The 13,951-nt window shown below is 41.2% G+C and overlaps 1 protein-coding gene across 3 annotated transcripts in view; it reads left to right on the forward strand.

Annotated features, from left to right (window-relative positions):
• Positions 1 to 13,951, forward strand: part of LOC117214005 (RNA pseudouridylate synthase domain-containing protein 2-like) — a 174,840-nt gene that overhangs the window by 37,308 nt on the left and 123,581 nt on the right. The window lies entirely within an intron of this gene.

Genomic DNA, 13,951 nt, shown 5'->3' on the forward strand with positions numbered 1-13,951 from the left:
AAACGTTAATTATCAATTAATTAAATTTCTGCCGATGGAATTTGTATCTCGTAATATAAGATATTAGTCAAACGAAAAGTCACAGACGATAGAATGTGAATCAATGAACCATCGTACGAATTTTCTATACATATTCCATAAACGAAATTATGTCCTAGCTTTGTTTATTATGATCGCGTGAACGAGTAGGCTTGTCATATAATACGCGACACCCGCTTTCGGCGAAGCCTTCCTTTGTCACGAGCGTTTGTTGATGGCCAGATTAGGAGGATAATGTTATTGGTCTCGGTCGGAATGACCCCCTAAGGGTATAACGCGAAAACAATTCTCGGAAGAGGCTGACGGGTGGACGCGAGAGATATTAACGCGCTGATAACGATGTATATACATTAGTTTAAACGGGAATAACGATATCAGGTAGAATAATGCGATTACTTCGGCTCAGGTAGCTCAGATAGCACGCGCTTTCGTTACAAATGACCACGCGAAAAAACACTACCGCGAATACCTAACGTTAGCATCTTATTAGCTTTATATTTGCTTATTGTCCACGGCACGAGGCGGTTCCGTCATAGAAAAATTCTTGCTCCGATGCGATGTTTATCCGAACGAAACATTGGCATTGTGTTACTCGAATCACCAGCTCTGTTTGCTCTGATTAAAAAATCTGCTTTCGTCGGTCCTTTCACGGTGCCTCGCTTATTGTGCCCATTTCGTTGCTATTAATTATAATCCAGCCGCGATTTTGACACCGAGACGTTGTGTAAACGAGCATCGGCTCGTTAACTAAGTTAACGCAACGTTGAATGCGCTCGCGCGCTTCTTTCGCGTATCATTTTATCGAGTTACATAATCGGTGCTTCTCTTTACCTAACGAATTCGGAGAATTTCGTTTCTAAACGTCTCTTCGAGGCGAACGTCCTCGCGAAGAAGGTTTCATCTTAAAACCATTTAAATCCGAACGTTAATTATCGCCGATCCCCGACCGTTGTATCTTATTCGTCGTCGCAATTGAAGGAACTTGCCCGCCGCTGATGCATATTTTACCGATCGCGTGAACGATTCTGCTTCGTTGCGGGGATAAATGCATTTTTTAACGAATGCACCGATCCGAGAAGCTGCAGATCTGTTTTTGAAGCTGAAACTTCGTTGGCGTTAATTATCGTCGCCCGGGAAAACTTTCACGGTGAGAATTAGTCTCCGTCAATTACGCAGATTCTTCTCTCGCTTTTTTGTGCATTCACGCGGTCATACGACGCTGTCTCGCATTGCTTACAAATATTGTCGATAAAAAATTCGAAATCATTCTTCTAATCGAGAGGAAAGACGCATTTTTCTATTAACTTTGAGTTTATCACTCGGTGAATATGAACTTTGTTTCGCGTTAGCCCCGTACGTGTACAACTTTTTTGCATTTTTAACGATTCCAACGATTTGAAAAACTAGACAGCCGTTTTTTTTTTGGCTAGAACTTGGTCTACGTTAACTGTCGTTTTTTTTTATATAATTATGGAAATTGTAAGGATTTTTTTTTTGCCTTGTTTACCGCGAGTTCTGTAAGTTAGAGTGCTCGTGTGTTTCGAAATAATTGATTCGTATATTCTTTCACGTTACTTGTATACGATATCGATCAAAAATGTGGAATAACTTTTCGAGGAAATAACCAAATATTTTTTCGTAGGCACAAAGTGGATCGTTTATGTCGAAGTCTAATTTTTGTCTTTGCTATTTTAATCTTTTCAAAAATCCGAATAAATTTTAAAATAGATACTTATCTGTTACATTGTATGTAGCTACTGGCTTTTACAGTCAAATATTTGGAACTTCCAATAAAAATAAAGGATCTTCGAAGAAATAAAGATGTCGAAACTTTGTTTAAACTATCAACGATCAACTTTCAGCTTGTGTATACCGATAAAACTTTTTATCAAAAAATTTTCTAAAATAACAAAATTCAAGCTAACTCGAAAGAAATGATTTCCAAATTATTCCTCGGTATAGGTATATAAACGCAATACAAACGCGTATACGTAGTTACGTACGATACAGCCTTTCGTTGATTCTCGATAATCGTGCTAAGTATTATGCACCGGTACTCGAAAGTTGCCAAGGATGCGGAAAACAAATAGACGCTTAGGAATCGGCTATAGTTCGCGTTATTCCGGTCGCTGTTGCTGCTCTGCTTACAACAGAACGTACGTTTTATGGAGTTAGATTGGTGTGCGCGCATTTTATGAAATACAATGAGTCATAGATTTGTTGGAATATCAATTTATGCGGCTTTTGTAGCGTTGTTCCTGGTGCTGGAGGAAAGACATTCGCGTTGTATTGAATTTCAAACGTATTAGAATGTTTTGTATTCGTCCGAGAATTGCTCGGTCTCGAACAAAATGTATTTTTCCATATCTCGTTCGCATTTCAAATGTTCGTTAACGTCAGAAAAATACAATTGGAACGAAAATGACGAGAAGCAGAGAGAAAATGTATTATTTGTAACGTTGACTAGAATTCGTACGCGAGGTAGAGGAATCTGTGACTCGTTGCACGAAACTGAACCGTCGCGTGGCCGCGTTGTTTATTTCAATGGAACACCAGTCGAATCGTTGGCGGTTTCGCCATTTGCGGTCTAGCTGTTGGCGGTCGCGGCTGAAATTTGTGTTATTAACAATTAAGGCGTCCGAATATCGGATGCTCGTGTGAAACGGGAAACGTCGCGCGAAACGATAGATAAAATCGATATAACTTAACACGTTAGTCGATGACGAAAACCATTGTTTACGAACGTTCGTTTCATCTGACGTTTGAAAACCACCATCGGAAACGATGGAGTTTCGAGCACATTTTATTCGACCATGCGTGACAACCGATCCTTTCCACGTTGTGAACGATATTAATAAAATGGATTTCATATGAAATATGACGCGTGATTTCACTTCGCGTAAATTATTCTGACATTATTTTATCACCGTTCTTCGATCTTCAAATTTTGCAAATACTTGTACGGATTTATGGTTTCTGCGCACGACGTGGTAAGAAACGCTTCCGATACCACGTGAAATATGTGACTGAGACGACGCGTAAGGTGTGCAGGAACACGTGTGTCGCATGTTCCAGCACTTATCAACGAAGAACGAACCCCCGTGCCGTTTTGGTCTTGTCGGCTATCGAACCGTAGGCCGTTATTATCAGCAAGAAACGAAGCTCTATATCGTAGCTTTTTTATTTAGATATTCCATATTTTTTGTATATTTCGTTTAATTTCTGACAAAAGTAAATTACGCGTATCCTCCTTGTTAGACACTTCGTAGCGAGATTTAGCAACAGTTCGAACTTGAGTGACATAAGGTATTACATGTTTCAGTTTAAAGTTGATAGAACATCTGATCCCAGTTATAGCCAGAGGCAAAGAATTAACAATAGAGAAACGTTTCACGTTTCTTAAATATAACTTAAAATGCAATTGAAATATTCACCTTTCGACTGACGTACGATAATATTCGTCGGATACATGGAAAACTTGCCCAAACAAAGTACCATATAAGCATGTACGTGTCTCTTGGATCGTGACCAAGGAACGAAGGGTTTGGAATTCAATTTGGAATAGAATATATCAGGCTATATCAGAGCTGTTTTTCATGCTCACGAAACACGTTTGACTCGGTGGTTCCTAAGTGATAACTTAGTAATCACTTTGACCTTGCGAATGCGGGTTAATATCGAATACAGCTTCGGATAAAACAGGGTCTATACGAACCGTTCGCCCGTCGAAAACTCTTTAGTTCGACAACGTTCACGTGTAAGCAGTTGAGAAACTTTTATTCCCTGTCACGTAGAGCAGCATTCGCAAAACTCGACGAGTTGGTCATGACTCACGAACGTGGCTGACGTGTTCCTCGTTTGCTTTAATTTCTCTTTCAATCGTCTTATTAATGTAGCCACGCGATAAAAGATATAGAGAAAGAGGGCACGAAGAAAGAGAGGGAACCTGTTCGAATTTGGACGACGATCGCAAAATCTTCCGTTTTTCAACGACCATAATGGTTTAAAGATCCTATTGGAATCTCTAGAAATTGGCAGTCTTCGAAGTGCAAACACGCGTCGGTGTGATCGTGTTTCAGATTTGGACGAAAGTCGTCGCAAATAGAAATAGCACTGTTTTACGACAATAATATCTCGAATTTACGAATTCTCCAGTTTTTCAATTTTCAGTTTAAAATTCTCAAATATTCGATCATTAGAATATGCTAATATTTAATTTTTAGATTTTTTCAACATTTCAATTTTCGAATGTTCAAACATTTAAATATTCAAACTTTCAAGCAACCTTCGAACCGAGCCTCGCGGTCGTAGCAATTTCAGAAAACATTGACTCGAGGCGGAAACACGTGTCGTTAGGATCGTGTTTCGAATTTTCAATGAAATTCACCGCAAATACAAATTGCACGGATTTACAATGTCCAAGACCGTGGTCATTATTATTAGAGTAATTTATAAATAGCGGAGAACGGCTAACGTTGCAGTTCTGCTTCGCTAATTTCGACGTTTGAATATACGTATACTACGGTGTCAGAACTCCTTGTCGTTCATAATTTTCGTTGTGCGGTCACTGCAACGATCGTTGTGTCGTTACAAAGGTTCGTAAGACCGTGATATTTAAGACCGACATCTTTTTCAACGCTAAGTCTACCAAATCCATCGAAATAACTGCGTTTAAAATCGTTTTTGCGATTACGAAAATATCCTGGCGCCTTTAATAAAATTATTACATATATTCCTGCTCGATAATTTTACGAAAATTCCCAATATTATTAGTTGATAAATTGTCGTGCAAGATAGTAGCGATAACGATATCGACAAATTTATTAAAAACGGACTCGATCGATTTGACTTGCAAGGGGCTCGTGTCCATTTCGCTGCTTTAAATCGCCTTCTATAATCGTACAAGATACAAAGAGAAGAAAACCTGGCACGTGATATCGAACGTCTTCGAAAGTCGCTCGATCATTATTCAAATTCGACGTGAACGTGGAAAAAAGGTAACGGTGTTCGACGATTCCCGCGCAGTCATTCTTAAAATCCATCAATGGTGGTGAAATGGGTTCGTTCACCCGAGCTTGTTAAAGCGAACGATGCAAAAAGCGTGGAGGAAGAGCGGACACTTAGTGGAAGTTCGAATCGAGCAAGTGGCGACCCGAGTAGATGGGGTCGAAGCGCGCGTCGTAAACGTCCGCTGGCTGCATACCTATAATTTGACGAGCACTTTGCCATCACTTTACCATCGTTTTGCCGCTTTTCAGCCGGTTTTACGCGTCGCGGGGCTCACCTTTGCCGAGACACTGCATTACCGTAATTCGTGAAATATGAAATTCACGAATTTACGGGGGAAGAAATTGCGCGAAAATCGTATCGATCCGTGCAATGTCGTAAAGGGCAATCTGCTTCTGAATAATTTTCCAGACGAAATATCGTTCGGAATTTTATCGACTGCCGGTCGTTTCCAAATTTTTCTCAATTTTTAAGTTTGATAATGACCGAGAGAAGCTTGACTTGAAAATTAAAGAACTTGGACAATTGGAAAGTATTGTAGTTGCTGCTACTTCGGACTTCTCCGCAACTTGGTTCAAAGGATCCTTGTCTTTATGGTTCGAAGGTTGTTGTTGGACCTCCTAAACAATTCGCATCGAAGTCGTAGAACAACTGTGAAAGCAAAACTAGGTTGTTGAAAATCGCTGATAATTCTTTGCGTAAGTAATTAAGTAAATAATCATTTTGTGGAATGTTCGATAGTACAATAGATACGCAAGACGACATTCAATTTTGCGACCAATTGCAAGCACGATTTCGGCAACACGAAATTGATCATTGAATTTCATAATCGTTTATCTTATTTTTTGCCTCTGATCTTCGTACGTACGTAGTCTAAGTATACCAAGCGTTATTTCGAATCTTGTATAACAAGCGTTTATTTTCTTTACATCTGGAGGTAACATTGAAACTCGTTGTTCCACACAAGAGCGAAATAATTTAAACGCAGGCTTTTACCCGTGGCTTCGCGAACATTTCTAGCTTCTACCGTCTTAATTTCCCCCTCCCTTTGTCAGTCTGGTTGCTCTAGTTTCGTAGAGCTTAAAACGTTAATGGGTTGCGAGAGAGAACGTTGTGCGTTTCGTGATCGAGATCGATTTTATCGGTCGTGTAAGTCTTCTCTTAGAGGCACATAGATCCGGGATCTTGGACAAACTTTTGCGTTTGAAACGACCACCGACCGTATCGTTACTCGTATATATCTTGCGCGTGTCCCTACCAGCGTTTCCTTTTTCCCTGCTTTTATGGACAAACCTTTATTTATGTGCGTGTATTAACTGGATATGCAATGTCCGTGAAAATCGAGGTAACGCATACTACGTGCAACAGTTTACGAGCAGATGGGTGTGTCTCTGTTGCTTTGGTCGTTTCATGCATTGGTATCTTTCCGCTGAAAGATACGCGCGCTCTCCGTGTCTTAATTCTCTCACGGTGCCATTGGACTTCCTCCCTATTCTGCAGAAGATATATAGCGTCCCGTAACTGGTACAGTCGAGAACAGGATGATTTTACAGAGCGAAAGTAATTTGGAATAAAATTTGTTCGTAGAGACTCTGCGGCGGAGAAAATTGATGGATGCGTGTAATTTAACTGTGATCGATTCTGATTTATGAACTAATTTTTTATTTATTAGCACGTTCACGTCCAACGAAATAAACGCTAATCGAGTCGTTGCAGGGAAAGGAGAAATTCTGACACAATATAGTGAAAAATCCTGCTTATTTGTCCCTTACTGCCAAAAATCTAACGATTTGTAGTACGAGACCTTCTTTTTTATCCCGGAACGCTAAGAATGGAACAATGTTTCTCGATTCATTGTTCTGATACTAAAAAAAGTGAAATGTTTCCTATTCTTACTTAAGATTATTTTATACCATATTTATTATTGAATCGTAATAAACGCAGATTGAAATAAACATCGTATAGTTTGTTACATCGTAAGATACTTGGTAAATCTTTCAAATATGAAAGTACAATGCGAAACATGCGTCGAAATGAGTATGCGGTTAAGGTAGTTGGGGTGCTGTCAAATAGGAAAGTTCAGTGCGGCTATTCGATCGAAATCTCCACGGGACATTGTCGCCCGTATCGCGAAAGAAACACCAAAACCCTCAAAAAAAGCCGACGTAGCGAACGTGTCAAGAGCCAGTATTTCTTTGCAACGTTTATTTTGGGGTTCCTCTCGATCGTACGTATATTATTAGATTCTACATAATCGAAGAAACGATAGCTATATAATTGATCAAATAAATCAATAGCATCATAGAAAACTGACGTTACGTTTTCACCAACTCGATAAAATTTCGCTGAAAGAGCCAAGGAGAGGTATCCTCGCTTTTTATACCATCTCCGTGGTCGCATTGTATTCGCGAACGCATGTTGAATCTTCGTAATTTATTTGTTCACCGGATGCGTCTGCATCGTTTTTTCCTAAAGTTACGTTCGAGAAGGATGTGTTGAATTTAATATGTAAAACACGGTGTATTTGCAATGTATGGTCTCGGGACCATAGAATCGAAAACAGACGCGCGTCGATAAGAAAAATACGCGAATTTACGTTTACGTGTAGAAATCGAAGACGTTTCTTCTCTGCCCGAGAGAACAAACAACGAGCAAAGAAACTCGCGAATGGTCGCATGTAGATAGTTAATTTTCCTGACATGCTGTAAATTTCGGCGAATTAAACGGGAGCTGCGTGGCACGTGAAAAATCGCGAATCAGAAATGTACGGCGAAGAAACGCGAAATGTCAACGATTACCGCGTTTGTCTTTGTCGTCGCGGTGCAAATTAACCCGCCAGATGAGCGCTGCGTCTAGCGACTGATATATATTTAAGTGCGTTTGTCACAGACTAATCTAGGCTTTTTGTCACACTTCCATGTATTGTCCGAGAGACAATTTAGATTGTGTTCGAGTTCGAAACAGCTTTGGCGCTTCCCATATTAAGAGTTTGAATCCTCGAATTTCGTAACACGCTGATGGCCGGATTTAAGTATCTTCGAAATTTGAAATTCTTGCATTTCCATGATGAAGATAAGTGTGCTCGTGGGCCATGATCTCCGATGCTCTTCAAATATTCAAATTTTTGAATCGTTAAGTCTTCGACGTTCCAAACGTTCGAACGTTCAAATTTTTAAGCGCTAAAATCTGCAAATTCTCACATCTTCAAATTTCTAAATATTCGAATTTCCAAACTCACGATCGTTCGTATCTTCGAAATATCGATATTGTCGAGTCTTGAGATTAAATTCCCGGTCTCAAATTCGAGGAAATCTTAGATTGCTTTTCATTTACGGTCGTAGCTTCGATCGGTAATTCGAAAGTCGACTAACTCAAACTCATCGGTATTGATCAAACACGTCGTTCATGAAAATCTTGCAAGTCGATCGGGTTTCATTGACACGAGATTTCATCGATGGAATGTGGTTTACACGGACGTTCAATTAGTTCTGTGACGGAGCTGCGACGAGGCCCGGCTTCCTATTTTTCGTCGATATTCGCGCCGCAATCACTTTGTATCGCGTCACGGGCGTTTGATCTACGCGTGATCTATGTCTGTCCGTGCGAATTCTCGCCTCTCTTTGAACGTTTCTCGCCACAGGAGTGGGCAGTGGCTATTTTCGGACAGTGTAATTATCTTTGTACGATAACTCGATCGCCACTCGGTCCAACGTTCTTTCCGTGACGAACGAATAACTAAGCGCGACGAGAAAAAATGCAGATAGAGAGGAGAGGTTAGAAAGGGAGAGAGAGAGAGAGAGAGAGAGGAGCTTATGTAATCCGTAGACCTCCACATCGTTGACAGATGACAGAACTGTCTTTTTCGTTGCCAGAAGAACCGAGGTTATATCTATGTATATATTTATATACCGAATGCGTATGACGACCTCTTTCCACGATTTTCGGCCTGCGCCAACCGAGGCCGTGTTTCGATCGTCGCTTAACATTACGTGATCGAGAGAATTGGTCGATCGATCGAAGAAAATCGACCTTACGCGTACCTCACGTGTACGAAAGAAATTTTCAAATTCTGCTTTATCGAAAACGTAGCGTCGTATGAAGAAAATGTTCTTCTGTATTTTATTTTATTTTCACGCAGAGTTCCCTTTGCCGATTGTACCATGATCACCGAGACATCTTGTATAACCGAATAATTTTGTGTCGTGGTAATCCGTTGAAACAGTTTTGTAACAGTTATTAATCGTTTTAGACATCGTTGAAGATTGAAATATGGAAATTTATGCGGTAGCTTATGGGTGCTTTGATGTATCGTTTCGAAGCTGGTAAGTAAATATACTCGTAGACCATTCGTCCAGGGATCGTGTCTTGGCTCGTTTACGACATTCAGTAGGTTGCCTAGTTATCAACTAATTGACGACAACACATCATATCGGCAACGCAACTGGTTTCTTATAAGATGCTTGTTTACCTTTTCGAATTATCTTACAAACGTACCCGCCATGCTATTATCTTAACAAGAATGGATCTTGTTCAACTCGGAGCATTAGCTTAATTGCCGCTCTCTTCGTTCGATTTGCAATTTCAATCGTCTTTGCGAACCTTCGCTTTATTTCTCCTAATTCCCTGCAATCTAATTTCTCGACATCCATAATTAACTTTAATCCTTCGCGCTCCAACTTGCTGTTATATCTTAAGAACGCCTCTAAGGCACGCTAGTAATAATTAATCCGCGGATCTGTGTGCGTTTGTGGGAAATTTAAAGATGCAAGATCTATGGATTTTTCATCGAATTACGACACGATGGAAATTATCACCGCAGACTGTGGATTCTTACGCAATTATAGGAAATCTATGGATGGAAAAATGCGCAGAATGCGCACGATGTATCCAAAATATAATACTCGTTATAATATTTCACTAATGAAACAATTGTCTATCCAGATTTCGTTCTTTTAGTCGTATGCATAAAAATTTGAATTTGCCTGTAAATATTCGTAGTCACACTTGTCACGCTTTGTACACGCGCAACACGCTAAGACAAAGTGGATATTACAAGAAAATCTAGCCGAGAGAAAATCACGGTGCAGAGTTCGATCTATCGGAGAATCTTCGCGTATTACGTCGTGATCGGTGCGAGAACAACAAGGCGTGGACGTTATCTCAAAGAAAACCTATCAAGCGCACCTATTCCAGCACTATTTCTTTTAACAGCCTCTGAACGCCTCTTTCTTTTACCTTTCTACTTCTTCCCCTTCTCTATTTCATCTTTGATTTTCCTCTGCTTTATCTTTGCCTATCTTTGCTTTTATCCTTACTTTCTCCTTGCCTTTTCCCGTCGTCCGACGTTGCTTTCGTGCTTGGAGCAAAGTTAGTCGCTCTCCTCCTGGCGGCTGAGTTTCACTCGGTTCAACTACGTTGGCTTGGGTAGGAATGCAGACTCGGAGAGACGCAGCAGGCGAGATCGTACTAGCGTGGAAAATAGGAAATACGCAACGGAACAGTTAGACCTTGGCTTCCACGTGTACTCTCTCGTTACTTCCGGCTGTCGTCGATCGACGTCGATGTGCTTTTAGGTAATGAAATTAATAAAGTTCACGGACGTTGGCAGATGTTGCGTTTGATCGGTTGCCAAACGGAGATTGGACGAAGCTGGCTGCTTCTCCCTGGATTTTTCTTTATTCCCTTTCTTCTTACGTCGCTTTTCTTACGTAAGATATTTATTTAACGTAACAGAGGCCCGGATACAGAGAAACTTACAGTGTATATAGGGTATGCTGGTAAAACTGAGCAAGGGGCGATTCCTCGTAAAAAGAAATAAGTTCAAAATGTAGAATAAAGTTCTTGTTCTGGAGAAAAGCGATTTTGAAAATCTGCTCGCCACACGCGCGCTACATCCAATTTTCGACTATTTTGACATATTTATTATTAAGTGACTAATTCAAACGGAAAGAAGCAAGGGAAAGTAGAAGTAAAAGAGTAGGTGCGACGAAAAGGTTTCGGTTGGCCACGTCGAAAGCGATTTTCGCGATTTTCGGTGAATCGCAGAGGATAGAGATATTAGTCAAGAGCTTTCGAAGGTTGATGCACAGTGACATCAGAGTCAGAGAAAGATAACATTGTACGATACGAAGTTAGAACCAGACAGCGCCAGAAATACTGGAAAACCTGTCGTATCCGACGGAAGTTATCCCAGCCGAGGAACCCGCGTGTTAGGCTGGCATTCGTTTGGCCCGGCTTTCGAATATCTGCCGTTCTGAATCATTTTTCATTCTTAACTTCGATATCCTCTTACGATATACGACGTCTCGCAAAATCTTCGAAATATACTCCGACACTCTCAGTCAGCTTCTTTTCGTCTTTTGACAAATTAGTACACAAATTATTCCTTCGAAATAATATTTTATATTTTCAATTACGTAATTAGGTTTAAGGAAATTTAAGAAATACAGTCACGATCGCGTAAACAAATCTCCTTTGTAATAGAAAGTGCGATGCTCATGAACATGGCTGCACGTTAGCAACATCGTTTAAATAATTGAATGGACGCTACATACGCGTCGCTATCAGCGAACGCATCGAACAAACAAAAGCTAACGTAATTACCAAATTGTATCCAAATGTTCTCTGCAACCGAAAATACGATACTGTATCGTTGCCTCGTATCTGGATACAAAAATCGATCGTCCCTTGCGCGAGAGCGTTCACTCTGATTAACTGCCTATCTGGCAGCTTGCTGTATCCAGGATCCAGAGTAGTATGAAATACGTTTGGTTTGTTGGCAAACGGTGTAGCCCTTTGCGGCGCGATTTCACCGCTTCGCGAACGAGACGAGAAGCGGGTGGAAAACACACGGTCGCGTCTTCGAACCCGGAGTACCAGGAAACGAGTTCGCGAATCGAGCCCTCGAAAGACATATTCCCAACGGTTGGAGGCCCGGCGTTCTGCCTGTCTGCGAAGACGAGACGTTTGAGTGACACGGTTCCGCAACTATGGTTCGGCCATATTGCGGCAGGCTCGCTATACGCTGCGCCAGCCAATATAGCCTACATATCTAATATAAACGGAATTTCATTTGGTTAATGCGGATGCGCCGCATTGCCAGAACAGCCCCCGGTTTGTTAGGGGACTTGCCCCTCCCGCTCTCTCTTTCGCCTTTGTGTATGCGTGTTCAGTCAGTATGCACGCGTCTCTCTCTCTCTCTCTCGTAGTTCTCTCGTTCTCTCTCGCTATGTGTACGTTAGAAGGCGAACCGATACGAGCCGGAAGAGATTGGTCGACGAAACGATGCTCGAGAATATCTACCGTCCTCTGTTAACCCTCCTGTGTAGCATATATATGTATATGCAATTGCGTATATCGGCGAACCCCATTACGGAATTACGTGATTCCGGAGGAACGGTCATGGCGTTTTCCTGACCTTTTCTTTCGGCGGTGGACCTTTTGGATCTCGTAGGCAGACATTCGTCGTGTTATACCGCTCCACGTTTATTATAATATTTTGCATTTAGCGATACTTACTGAAGAATCGAAACGTACGGTTTATTACGGTGAATCTTCGTACAACACGGGGTTAGGTTGGGGTTAGATACGTTTCGCGTTATCGGAAATCGCATTACACTAATCTCATTTTTATAGCAGTTATAACGCAACCTATAAATCTTTTACGGGTTTATCTATTAACTTCTTTATCTATACATAAACAAGAAATAAACACACGTTCGCTACCCATAGTGGACCGCAGCAAAATACCCATCACGGCTCATGTTTTATTTCTTGTAGCTTTTTCTTGCTACTGCAATTTTTTTGTCGCGTTATACGAGTCCACGTTATGTAGAAACGTGTTATATGGGGATTCGCTCATATATAATATATGTTTATTGAGATGGAATTATACCGAAACTATCTAAGTTACAAAATCGTAACTTGTGTCATTCATTATATAACTGACCTAGTTTAGCATTATTAATCTGATCGCGATCGATCTAAAACTTTCTCTCGTTGAAATTGAAAAGTCGAATGTAAATTAAACCCTGTGGCAAATACAGCCAACTTTCGTCTATCTCGTTCGTCCGACTTCAGTTTCATTCATCATCTATCATTCTGCCGATCGAATTGCAACTATAATCCGTGTCACGAACGCGTTTCAACGTTACGAAGCAAGGAATTCTCGTTTTCTCATTGTTTTCTCATTGTGTTCTCTCTTGTAAGAATTGTTTACCGTTTGTCGGTTGTCACGAAGAATCTCGTAGAATCCTCGTCTGTTGTTTCAAATACTCCAAAGTCAGTCTTGATCGATCCTGCATTCGCAAAGTATATAAAACACCACGAAACGAGACCATGTTGTCTTCACGATCGAAACAAAATTTTCAGCTGAAAAGGCCCGAAGCTCCGCGGAGCTGCGCTGCTCGGTTCGTACGTTGGAATTCCGTAAATGTCATAGTTCGGGCGTAGCGTAATGCGAAGCAACGGGATGTTTTATCGTGGTTGTTGCTATTCGGTTCACGCAACCCCGTGCTAGCGTTTCTAAGTTGGCTTGACCGCTTTTTATAGCGCCGTAGTCGACGAAAATACACGCGGTCGCATAATATTCTGGGTTAATAAGTTTTATTTCGCACGAAAATCGTGTGGATTGCGCGCTGCCGTGATGCAAGCCGGCTGGGAGCCGCGCGATTGCAGATACCATTTGTCACTGGCGCGCAGAAACACGTTAGCGACACGGGTCACGCCAATGTCGCGTTTCTTTCCTCCCTCGGCATCGAAGTCTCTCCCCTTCCAGCTATCGTTAGATCCTCGCCTGGTTCGACGCGGCGATAATTAATCGTCAGGCAATATAAGCAAATCAATTGTTAAAGCAAATGGTCGGTGCCCACGCGCATCTGTTCTCTATTTCAATCTCACGCGGAAC

This window comes from Bombus bifarius, unplaced genomic scaffold (assembly GCF_011952205.1).
Source record: "Bombus bifarius isolate JDL3187 unplaced genomic scaffold, Bbif_JDL3187 scf7180000009145, whole genome shotgun sequence".
NCBI lineage: Eukaryota > Metazoa > Arthropoda > Insecta > Hymenoptera > Apidae > Bombus > Bombus bifarius.